Consider the following 13,398-nt stretch of genomic DNA (forward strand, 5'->3'; position numbering starts at 1 on the left):
AACGGGGGGCTCGCATTGCATTGCTTCTTGTAGCCGCCGGGTGGGTCTACGTTAGAGTTTACTCACCCCTGACAAACCGGATAAGCCGGGGCGTTGCGGTTGCGTGGTGCTTACAGCCCCCTGTACATCCTCCATCTGGTGAAGGTAAGAAGCGCACTTGAGCCTGTGTTCGAATATTAGGAGTATAGGGGTACGCAGTCATGTCGGGGTCGAAGGGTAGCACAGGAGGGTCCAGGATGGAGGTTATGATGCAGGCCATGATGCGGGAGATGACCTGTATTAATAGGAGGTTGGGGAAAGTGGACGAACTGGAGGCCCGCATGAATGAAAGGTTTGCTGATCTCCCAGGTCCTTCAGGCAGGCCCACGCGGCAGCAAAAGGCACCCTTGTCAAGGGGGGATTTCGTTAGCCCACCTCGCAAGTCTAAGGCCAAGAAGCCCAGGCACAGTGCCCCAGCCCCGGTAGTTCCGGTTTCGATTCCACCCACGGTTCAGGTACCTCTGATACCTGTGCCGGTAGTTCCGGCGCCTGCTGCACCGGCTCCTGCCATACCGCCGGCGCCCCTTCCTGCGGGGCCTCCTTCCCCGTCCGTGCCACCGGTCACTCCATTGCCTGCCACACCAGTGCCACCGGCCATCCCCCCTGGGGCGCCCCCGGTCCCAGCGGGTAACCCAGACGCGGTCCCTGCCAAATTGGTATCCCAAATAGCGGCTTTACTGCCTTGGCTGCAAAAAGGGGGCGTGTTACCTGCTTCATCGGATCATGCTGCGGATGCAGCACAGCTGGTAGACAGGATTAAAGCGGCAGCGGCGGCCGGCAGTACTGCGGTTCCCTCATCTTCTTTACTTACAGGTTCCAGCCCCGCCCAACCGAACGCAGATGGTGGTCAACCGGCCCGGGTGGCCGACAATGGTAAGGAATTGGCGCTGCCTCTTTTGGGGGACGGGTCAATACCCTCCAGGAGTGAGAATTTGGCACAACATGTGTCCCAAGCAACGAAAGAAATGATCTGGGCGGGAAAATATATTTACATATTTTCATTACTACTTGATAACAGGGAAATGGAACGTGCAAAGATACGGAAGGAGTGGATGCTTCCGAATGAATGGAGGGCAGAGTGTTCTAGATTCAGGGTGGAGGAAACTTTGCTCAACTGGGTTAGGGCTTTCGCAGTATTCACGACCATCATGGCCGAACGGCCTCCCAATGTGCAGGCGCCATTAGCTTGCTACCAGAGTAGGATTGTGGGGTGGAGTGAACAGTACCCAGGGGATGCCTGGAAGGAGTATGATGTTAATTTCAGAAAGGCTAAAGAATTCGACGCATCGCTGGCATGGGACAGGGTTGACTCTGTGTCTTGGCATAAGCAGTTCTCAGGGAACGCAGCCCCACCCCAGCCCATCGGGGCGGGCAGGGGGTACTCCACCAGACCCCAATATCTTCGGTCGGCCCAGGGGAGTGAGGTCCCGGGTAGGGGTAGGGGGGGGGGGGTCGGAGAGAAAAGGGGTGTGCTGGGATTTCAATAAGCGCTCCTGCACAAGGGCCCCTGGCACCTGTAGATTTAGGCATGCATGTTCGGTCTGTGGTCACCCTTCCCACCCCGAGTCATCGTGCAGATCCAAGCAGGGCAACCACAGTCAGAGGGGGAGGGGGAAGCCAGAGTAGGACAGATGATTTGAATATCCCCTCCCCTATAGATGTTTTGGCAATGATTCCTTGGATGAATAGGTACCCGAACCACACAGCGGCCACTCGGCTTCAGGAAGGTTTCTCCCAAGGTTTTAGGATCCCGGCAGGGGGGTACACGGGTAGCACACATTGCAGGAATCAATTGTCAGTAAAACAGAACTCCGCAGTGGTGGCTGCGAAGATTAGCAAAGAACTGTCTCTGGGCAGGATAGCTGGCCCTTTCCTGAGGGTGCCTGTACCCAATTTTGTGTGTTCACCACTAGGGGTAGTACCCAAAAAAGAGAAAGGGGAGTTCAGACTGATCCACAACCTGTCGGCACCCAGAGGAGCGTCATTGAATGATGCTATTGATGAGGGGATTTGTAGTGTAAAGTATGCCTCATTTGACCAGGCAGTTGACTTATTGCGGGCGCTGGGGCCAGGGGCAATGATGGCAAAATCAGACATAGAATCTGCTTTCCGTCTCCTCCCAGTCCACCCTCTGGACCACCATCTCTTAGGTTTCACTTTTGAGGGCAAGTTTTACATGGATAAATGCATGCCCATGGGCTGTTCCATATCATGTGCTTACTTTGAGACGTTTAGCTCATTTTTGGAATGGGTCATGAGAGAGGCGACGGGCCACCAGCGGGTTATGCATTATCTGGACGATTTCCTTTCCTGGGTGCAGCGGGATCTCGGGAGTGTGCTTGGGCATTGCAGGAATTTTGCGTGCTCATGCGGTCTTTTGGGGTTCCGCTAGCGCCGGGGAAGACGGTTGGGCCGTCCACCTGTTTGGAATTCCTTGGTATCGAAATTGACTCAGTGGAAGGATGCTTCAGGTTGCCCAGGGACAAAGTGTCTAGGTTTAGAGCAGCCCTGCGGCGATGCTTACGCACAGACAAGGTTACCTTGCAACAGCTACAGGAAGTGGTGGGGTAACTGAATTTTGCACTGCCGGTCATCCCAATGGCACGCCCTTTCTCACGCTCCATTGCCCAGGCTATGAAAGGGCTACAGGAGAAACATCACCACACGAGGTTGTCATCTGAGGTTCACCAGGATATGCGTATATGGATGGCATTCCTGGAGGATTTTAATGGCAGAGTAGTGTGGTCGGGTCCACCCGCCACATCAGCAGAATTGGGTTTATGGACGGACGCTGCAGGGAATGCGGGCTTTGGTGCCATCCTGGGGACCAAGTGGGTCGCCCAGCGGTGGCCGGCAGACTGGAAAGCACGGGGTCTGACCGCCAATATCGGATTCCTGGAACTCTTCCCAATATGGGTAGCATTGATGGTCTGGCCGGAACACTTATGCAATCAATCCGTGGTATTCTGGTCTGATAACATGACAGTTGTGGAATGTATAAACCAGCAGGGGGCACGCTGTCCATTTATACTCCGCTTGATAAAGGAGATTGTGCTGCGGTGCTTAAAATTGAATGTGGTTTTCAGAGCCAAGCATGTCCCTGGCATCCTCAACAATGCAGCTGACTCCCTTTCTCGCTTTCAAATGCAGGCTTTCAGGGAACATCTTCCTGCAGCAGACCCCTCGCCAGCGCAGTTCCCGGCAGGACTTTGGCAGATTGGTGCCCCAGATTACAGGACCTCGTGGTTGCTAGCCTAGCCCCCAGGACCAAGACAGCTTACGAAGGGGCGTTTTTGTCTTACCGGGCCTTCTTGGGGCAGGAATGGGAGGTTAGGTGGGCCGAGGAGGACAGCTTTGCAGCTTACCTAGAAGCGATGCATAGGGAAGGGCGCTGAGTGGCGGCTGTGAGCAGACATAGAGCGGCGGTCTCCTTCTTCGCACAGGCTAAGGGCATGCGAGATCCCACTAACACCTTTCTGGTACGCAAGGCCTTGAGGGGTTGGTGCCGTTTACAGGGTTACCGGGCGGATAAGAGAAGGCCCATTGGACTGGCACGGCTCACAGCCTTATTGGGGGCACTTCACAGTGTCTATAGCTCTGAGTGGGAGGTACTTCTGTTCAAGGCTGCATTTTCCCTGGCCTTCTATGGGGCTCTGAGGATTGGGGAGTTAGTTGCTGGATCGAAAGCTGATAAGGTGGGCGGCTTACAGTGGGCCGATGCGAAGATCAGTAAGGACGCTATGTGGATAACAATTCAGAGATCAAAAACTGATCAGGACTCTCGGGGTCACACCATAGTGCTCCACCGGGCCCGGGCCAACCCTTGCTGCCCGGTTTCTCACATGGAGGCCTTCTGCAGGCAGCAGGAGAGCACGGCGGGGGGCGCACTGTTGTGTCACGCCGACGGTACACCATTGACTAGGTACCAGTTTAGGCGAGTCTTAGAGCTAACTGTTAGATTGGCAGGTTTTGATCCAAAAGAATTCGGCACCCACTCACTTAGGATTGGGGCAGCAACGGAGGCAGTGGCGAGGGGTCTCCCAGTTGAGAATGTGAAGAGGCTGGGAAAATGGTCGTCCGAACGTTACAAACGTTATGTACGAATTGACATGTTGTGACAGGATGGTGCTCACACCTGGTATGTTTCTGTTTCTTGCAGTTTCTCAAACCTGTGACGCAGGGGAGGAACTCGCCACCGGGCGTCAACGATCGACGCAAGCACAGCGCGAGGGACACAGGAAATTGGTGATTTGGATTGTGGGCCACTCTTATGTCAGGCGTGCAGAACATGTTTTTCTTTCTAGGGACCGTAGGACGAAGGCGGCGCAAAAGGGGTTTGATATCGCATTCTTCGGGAGGGGGGGTTTATGCCTCAGCCAGTTTAGGAATTTTTTCCAGGGACTCTTAGCTCAGCAGCCCGCCCCCCCGTCAGTGGTGATACTTCACCTGGGGGAGAATGATTTGGCAAAACTGGGGAGGCGCATCCTTATTGAGGAGATCATCTCCACTGCGGGGTGGGTGGCCAAGACTTGCCCGGGTTCTACAGTAGTTTGGTCGCAACTTATCCCCCGGTGGCAGTGGCGGGGGGGGGGGGACTCGGTCAGGGCGTTGAATCACTCAGTCCGGAGGATCAACACACAGTTGGACAAATTATTTTGAGCCCCCCAGTTGCAGACTATTCCACATGGGTGTATCTGGGGCGAGCTGTTCTACCTGAGGGACGGGGTACACTTGACTGAGGCAGCGAACGTCTTGTGGTCTAATAATGTCTGGGCCTGGTTGGAGGGATTTGCTAAGTAAGCGCGCTCCTGGCTTAGGTCTAGGTAAGGGGGAGGCCATATCGTCGGTTAACAATGCTGGCCTGTGGCGGTAAGGTCATGACCGGTGAGCAACTATTTTAAGGTCTGAGGGGGCGGGCATCGTCCTATGGAGGTTCCCGCCCAGGGGGAGGGGACATTGGCCCCTCCTAGAACTTCAGGGGCAAGGTAATTGGTGCTTCAAAGGGGCGCGGGTTGGGGAGTCACGCTTTCCTTAGGCTGGTAGCCACCCCGCGCGCGCATACTCATGACGTCACCGGATGGCGCAGAGTAAGGGCCCTCCTTAAGTGAGTAAATGAAGTTCACGGCGTGGACCGGGTAATTACCGGGCCCGGCTGCGCATGCGCACATCTTTAGGGGAGGCGCAGCTAGTAGGACCTGACACCGGATAGCGACCTTGCCAAATGGCCCTGAAATGTTAGTATACAAAAATGCAGAGGAGGATGTTAGACTCGGTTAGGAAACAATCTGTATTAGAGTTTTTGTTAAGGATAGTCACTCACACCTGTTGACAATAATGTATCTAATGTCCTGCTGATTTTTGTATAACTGTTAATCGTGCAATCATAAATTTTATTGTTTTATAACTTAATAAATACGGCCGGGGGGTCTTGCGACCTCCCGCCTTCCAAAGATACCACGTTCTATGTTCCTGTGTCTGGGGGTGGGTGAGGTCATAGGGAGGGGGGCGGCAGCCAGTCACTGACCATGTGAAAAGGGGGGGCTCTTGGCCCCCCCGCCCGCATGGCGGTGCGGCGACCGTCCTTACCTCCGGGTCCTCTCGGGGGTGGGGCGTGTCCTTTGGGGCGCGCCCTGCCACCGATTGGTCGCCACCCTCCCTTGACCCGGATGTCGCTAATCGACATCCGGGTCGGGGGGGGGGGGCGGGTTACTGAGGATTAAAGAAGCGGGGAGCGCCCAGGTGACCCTCTTGGTCCTTGGTCGCTCCCCCACACAGGACGTGCCCTGGGCTCGGGGCTTCTTATTTTCCCACCCACCATCCCTGGAGTACGCGGTTGATGCGTTGCTAGTCCAATTTAGTGTGTGCATTGCTAGGATGTTGTTAGCTTAATTTTTCAGGCGTTGTAAAGTATAACTGAAAGGTTTATTTTCTGATGAGGTTTTCTGTAGGACTTTCTCTCCCAGTGTAGTGACCAATACTGTATCTGGAATGTTATGTTGATGATGATGATTTCTCGTAGGCCTTTCTCTCCCATTGTAGTAATGGTACTGTATTATGTGTTGCTGCTGCAAATGTGTTTAGGCCTCTTTTTCCCTTTGTAGCTCTACAGTGTTATACATGATGTATGATTTAGTCAGTGTAGTTGTCCTTTAGAATTTTTTCCCATAGGTCGTCGTATTTATTAGGAATGGGGCGTGCGGTAAGGTCATGACCGGTGAGCAACTATTTTAAGGTCTGAGGGGGCGGGCATCATCCTATGGAGGTTCCCGCCCAGGGGGAGGGGACATTGGCCCCTCCTAGAACTTCAGGGGCAAGGTAATTGGTGCTTCAAAGGGGCGCGGGTTGGGGAGTCACGCTTTCCTTAGGCTGGTAGCCACCCCGCGCGCGCATACTCATGACGTCACCGGATGGCGCAGAGTAAGGGCCCTCCTTAAGTGGGTAAATGAAGTTCACGGCGTGGACCGGGTAATTACCGGGCCCGGCTGCGCATGCGCACATCTTTAGGGGAGGCGCAGCTAGTAGGACCTGACACCGGATAGCGACCTTGCCAAATGGCCCTGAAATGTTAGTATACAAAAATGCAGAGGAGGATGTTAGACTCGGTTAGGAAACAATCTGTATTAGAGTTTTTGTTAAGGATAGTCACTCACACCTGTTGACAATAATGTATCTAATGTCCTGCTGATTTTTGTATAACTGTTAATCGTGCAATCATAAATTTTATTGTTTTATAACTTAATAAATACGGCCGGGGGGTCTTGCGACCTCCCGCCTTCCAAAGATACCACGTTCTATGTTCCTGTGTCTGGGGGTGGGTGAGGTCATAGGGAGGGGGGCGGCAGCCAGTCACTGACCATGTGAAAAGGGGGGGCTCTTGGCCCCCCCGCCCGCATGGCGGTGCGGCGACCGTCCTTACCTCCGGGTCCTCTCGGGGGTGGGGCGTGTCCTTTGGGGCGCGCCCTGCCACCGATTGGTCGCCACCCTCCCTTGACCCGGATGTCGCTAATCGACATCCGGGTCGGGGGGGGGGGCGGGTTACTGAGGATTAAAGAAGCGGGGAGCGCCCAGGTGACCCTCTTGGTCCTTGGTCGCTCCCCCACACAGGACGTGCCCTGGGCTCGGGGCTTCTTATTTTCCCACCCACCATCCCTGGAGTACGCGGTTGATGCGTTGCTAGTCCAATTTAGTGTGTGCATTGCTAGGATGTTGTTAGCTTAATTTTTCAGGCGTTGTAAAGTATAACTGAAAGGTTTATTTTCTGATGAGGTTTTCTGTAGGACTTTCTCTCCCAGTGTAGTGACCAATACTGTATCTGGAATGTTATGTTGATGATGATGATTTCTCGTAGGCCTTTCTCTCCCATTGTAGTATTGGTACTGTATTATGTGTTGCTGCTGCAAATGTGTTTAGGCCTCTTTTTCCCTTTGTAGCTCTACAGTGTTATACATGATGTATGATTTAGTCAGTGTAGTTGTCCTTTAGAATTTTTTCCCATAGGTTGTCGTATTTATTAGGAATGGGGCGTGCGGTAAGGTCATGACCGGTGAGCAACTATTTTAAGGTCTGAGGGGGCGGGCATCATCCTATGGAGGTTCCCGCCCAGGGGGAGGGGACATTGGCCCCTCCTAGAACTTCAGGGGCAAGGTAATTGGTGCTTCAAAGGGGCGCGGGTTGGGGAGTCTTGCTTTCCTTAGGCTGGTAGCCACCCCGCGCGCGCATACTCATGACGTCACCGGATGGCGCAGAGTAAGGGCCCTCCTTAAGTGGGTAAATGAAGTTCACGGCGTGGACCGGGTAATTACCGGGCCCGGCTGCGCATGCGCACATCTTTAGGGGAGGCGCAGCTAGTAGGACCTGACACCGGTTAGCGACCTTGCCATATGGCCCTGAAATGTTAGTATACAAAAATGCAGAGGAGGATGTTAGACTCGGTTAGGAAACAATCTGTATTAGAGTTTTTGTTAAGGATAGTCACTCACACCTGTTGACAATAATGTATCTAATGTCCTGCTGATTTTTGTATAACTGTTTATCGTGCAATCATAAATTTTATTGTTTTATAACTTAATAAATACGGCCGGGGGGTCTTGCGACCTCCCGCTTTCCAAAGATACCACGTTCTATGTTCCTGTGTCTGGGGGTGGGTGAGGTCATAGGGAGGGGGGCGGCAGCCAGTCACTGACCATGTGCCACAGCCGTAATGGACAGCCCCTCCAGGCAATGGCAACCACGAATAGCACATGAGAACCAATGTTTTAAGGGGATTCATCCAAAAGCAGCTCTCTCACTGTCTCTGTACTTATTGTACTTTTTTGAAGAATTGAACACATAAGATCATGAAACAGCTAAAGCTACCTGTATCAACTGTTATGAAAGTTTCTGAGACTGTAAGTTCTGAGACACTGCCTAAAATAAATAATTCAAACCAGCGTTATCCCTGCAACAGTGAATGGGTTGACAGATGTGTACTCAGTCTCTGCTCTATCTTTCAGTGCCAGAGCACTCTGTCCCTCACACACACCTTCTGTGATATCTCTTCTTTGGCAACAGGTTCTTCTGGTCTGGCCAGGAGACATGTGGCTGAGAGACTGGAAGGCGGAAATGGCAGAGATGAGATGACAGATCTGCTAAAGATTTAGGTTCAAGGCAAGAACCGATTTGAAGAACAGGTAGAGCAAATGGTGACAAAGGCTTCCAAAGGCCGGAAGCATGCCTTACCCTACAAAGGTAAGAGCAGCTCCTTAAGTTCACGAAGCAACCTTACTTCTGTACCAAGGAAAGGTAAAAGCTGTGGCCTTAATGGAAGGTATTTTGGCACTTTTACGGAAGAAGGCGACTGTTCAAGTACCTATGTTCCAGTATCTCTTTCTAGCAAAAATGTCAGCGGGCATTTTCAGGCCGGTGCTGGATCCGAAAAGGGTCAACTGTTGGATAAAAATGGTCCACTTCAAGATGGATAGCCTACAGAAGATAATTCCAGTGGTCCTGACAGAAGATTACTTAGTAGTTATAGATTTACAGGACATCTATCTTCACATTCCAATTTTTCATCGTCATCAGAAATATTCAAAATCAGCAAAATAAGATCAACACTTTCCTTTTTCAGTTCTTATGTTTAGTATCAAATCAGCTCCAAGGGTTTTCACAAGAGTCCTGAACCCTTGGTAAGGGAATCTGCACAGGGAAGGGGTGCTTTTGCATTAACATTTGAATAACTGGCTGATTTACGGAAGATCAAGGATTCAAATCATCAGAGGAAGAGACAGACTTGTAGAGGTTTGCAGCTCCATGGATTCCTTATAAATTGAGAGAAATCTCAACTTACCCCATTGCAAGATCTAGGATACATTGCAGCACGATCCCAAACAGATGTGGATCTGCTATCTCAGAAGACATCAGAAGATAATCAGCAATCAATCCAACTTTCTGGAGACGAGGGAACCTACTGTCAGAGAGCGGTTGAAAATTCAGGAGGAGATGGCAGCCTCCATTTCCTGATTCACTGGGCAAGGTATCATCTTCATTTATTTGTCAATCAATTACTTCAGTTGTGGTCTCCAGCTCTTAATAGCTTAGAAACAAAGTTGATTCTCACAGGACTTATATAAAAAAAAAGGTTTGATACTGTGGTTGGACCCAGTTCATAATTAAAAGGAGATCCACTTAGCCCCTCCCCCAAACTGGTTGATCATAAGTACTGATGCCAGTGAAGTGGGATTGGGAGTTTGGATGGACACTCAGTCCGTTTAAGGGAAATAGTTATTCCTGTAGAAGATGAGATCATCCGTCTGAAGTGAGAAGAGGCAATTCACCAATCTCTCCTACATTTTGCTCCGTGAATTGAGAATAAACATGTCCAAATAACAACTGACAATATGTTAGTATAGGCATATCTCAAGAAACAGGGGGGCTCAAAGTCAAAATCTCTGAAGACATCTGCAAACCACATATTTCAGTGGGCAGAGGTAAACTTGTAGAGACTTTAAACCATATACATTCAGGAATTATTTATTCAGAAGGCAGATCAGCTAAGCACAGTGTTTGCTTTGTCTCCGAAGTACCAATGAAATCCACTAGTCTTTGCAGAGATTTCCCAGAGATGGGCATATTCAGTATTGGATCTTTTTGCAGACCATTAGAATTATCTTCTACCCCGGTTTTGTTCAAGGATAAGGGAGAAGAATTCATGAAATGTGGATGCACTTTCTTGCCCTTGGCCTCAGCGAATTTTGTATGCTTTTCCCTCATTCCCTCTGATCTTGTTTTTCCTGGTTCGGATGAGGACAGAGAGAGCATCTGTGATTCTAACTGCTCCTGCTTGGGCCTGTTCTACCTGGCATCCTCTTGTAGTGAAGGTAGGTATGGGCTTGGAGCGGACTCTGCCAATTCTTCTTTCTTTCCTGATCTTCCCTCGATTGTCCCTTCTCTACTTCCAGCTAGTGGTCTGGAGGTTGAAAGGATAGAGTTGACAAGTTTATGTTTTCCAGATGAGTTGGCAGTGACAGTTCAAGCTTCTAGAAGAGAGTCTACACAGAGATCAAATGCTCATCATTGGTCATCTTTCAGGAGATGGTGTGAGGATAGACAGTTGGATCCTTTGTATTATATGAATGTTTGTATTCTACAGTTTCTTCAGGATGGTTTAGGGATAGGTCTCAAGTTGACTACATTGATGCTCCAGTGGGCAGCTATTAAGGTCTTTACAGAGAACTGGACAGATGTTTCACAATGTGAACCCCTGGCTTCCAGAATTTTAGGAGGTTTTTAAATATAAAATCTGATGCGAGTAATCTGTTACCATTTTGGGATTTATTATTGGTTCTGGAAGCATTAAAAACCCTCCCTTTGAACTTTTAGAATCTTTAAATCTAAACTTTTTAACAATGAAAACATATTTTCCAGTGACAATAACAATGATTATGAGAGTAGAACTTTGATCGTTCTCTTCTAAACAGCCTTATACAAGAATTTTCTCTGATGCGATTGTTTTGAGATTGGGTGCTTCTTTTATTCCTACGGTTTCATCCAGATCCAGTTTTGAACAAAACGTTATCCTTCCAGAATTGTCTCCAAATCCTTCATCCCTGGAGGAAGTGGAGTAACCCAAACAGGATATTAAGAGAACCGTCTCTGTTTTCACAGAGAGTATAGATCAATTCAGAGAGTCAGAAGCATTGCTGGCAAAGATTGTTTAGCAAACAAGGGTGGTTGTCCTTCTCTTCATGCTTTAAGCAGCTAGTTGAAGTCTTTAATTATCTTGGCTTACCAAAATCTAAGCGTTTGTCCGTTGGCGTGTGTTCAGGGGGAATCTATCGGGAGCATGGCTGTTTCGTGGGAAGAATATCAAGGAGCTTCCTTGAAGGAGATTTGTAGAGCTGCTAAATGGACAAACGCTTCCGCATGAGTTAGAAATCAGGAAGATGCATTTGGTGTAGAGGGTTTATATGCTATGAAGTAAATAGTGGCGAAATAAACTTGTATTGTTGCATCAATAGACCTTGCAGCTGTATGGGATTTATATTCCACTCTAACCATTTTTGATGTATAGCTTGGGCAGGCCTCAGTTTGTAATGAGAGGAACAAAGAAGGAGATGAAGAGGTAATGCTTAAATTACTTAGCGGTAATTCCATTCATTTGAGTCCAAGTGTCCTTGTCCCGATCATTACATCCATACACCTCTTCAATGAATTTAAATGATAATGTGGGATTAGGTATAGGTGTATTTTTGTGTGAGCTTGGTATATTACAGAAAGAATAATACAAGTGGAGAGCACATATGCTCCTTTTTGTGGGGGGCAGGAAAGAATGTGTTGAAATAATATTTATAAGAAATTGGGCTTGTTAAACCTGTCTGTGGATGCATATACACCTCATTTCGTAACAATCAGAATAAAAAGTTTGGACTCAGAGTAATGGAATTACCAGTAAGTAATTTAAGGATTACAAATAAGAGGGTGCGCTTGCTACCTCCAATTAACCTGAGCGGCTGCCACCTACAATGGCGGCTCCCCCTGCAGCAATATCCTGGTAAATTATGGCAGCCAAGGCAACTCCTGCCCCAGCTGGGCTTTTCTAAAATGCTCCCTACATCATAGGTATAGACGCTGCTTTTATGCTGCTTGCTTCCTTTGGGTTTGCAGAGGCACCGAGATAAATATATAGCCAAAAAACTCAAGACTGAGCTTTCTAAGTTTACCTATCACACTGCAGCATGTGAGTGCTTTCCTAACAACTTCTTTCGCACATCCTCAAGAATTCATCATATCGTCTCTATTATATTGTGTTTACCAGGATGTCATCAAAGGCTCTGATAAACTTATTTGCATTGGAAACCTATCTCCACAGCTGACGACACCAAGAATGTACATGCATGGAAAAGTGGTATCGTGAGCCCCTTTGGTTGTGAAACTGCTGAGGTCATGCTTGGAGAACCAGCGGCCTCCTTTGAGTTGACTGTGATGTCAAGAGTACTGGTCTTGTACGTCATGCACAATTGATGGTCTGCTTGGACAGCTCCATAGCAAAGCATTTCTCCACCGCACTCAACTGCTTTATTCCCTCATTACGAGTTACCCGTGTCGATATATATGCAAGGGGATACCACTTTGTGTAGCTACCAGTTTCCCGGTGTTGCTATGCCCAGAATTATCTGGTCCGCAAACTTGGGCCAAATAACTCTAGGCCCAGAGACACCAGAATTGAAGCCTTGTTTGAAGCAGTATATGCTACAGGCAGCTGACGCACCTGGCTCCTGCCTGCCTGCAGAAACCCCTGCTCATCTGAAGCTATAGCCGCTCTCTACCTTCTTGCCACACACTGTCTCTTGCACCACCGCCGAGAAAAAAGCCCCCCACCCGTATGGTAAATGGGTTCAGATTTTGGCCTGTTATTCCCCTGAAAAGAGTGAAACGCACACAGGGTTGGATAAGATATTTCTGAGCTGCATGTTATTCCCTATTTTGGGGGGAATAGTTCAATCCACAGATATAGGTGGGGGATATGAGCTGGTAGCAATGCTTCCTGCCCTCCGGTAGCCCCCACCTATATCCAGGGAACTCATATTGAGGCATTTAGCTTTTTAGGTTTCAATCATGTTTATTAAAGCATAAAGTATACAGAACCATCTCCACATGCAATAAAGTCAAAGGCACAAACAGATGCTGTGTTGTCACTGAGTGACCCTAACAGAAAGCACCACTCAAAACATTTTACAATACATTGCACCGTGGTACAAAAGGTACTCTGCTCCATAGATGAATAAAGAAGGGAAAACAAAGGAGTGGGGTGAACAAGAAGGGATTGGGCCGGGGTACGCAGGACACAACTCAAAGTAGAAGACCATGATACCAGGAAAACCT

Source organism: Triturus cristatus, chromosome 4_1 (assembly GCF_964204655.1).
Source record: "Triturus cristatus chromosome 4_1, aTriCri1.1, whole genome shotgun sequence".
Classification (NCBI taxonomy): domain Eukaryota; kingdom Metazoa; phylum Chordata; class Amphibia; order Caudata; family Salamandridae; genus Triturus; species Triturus cristatus.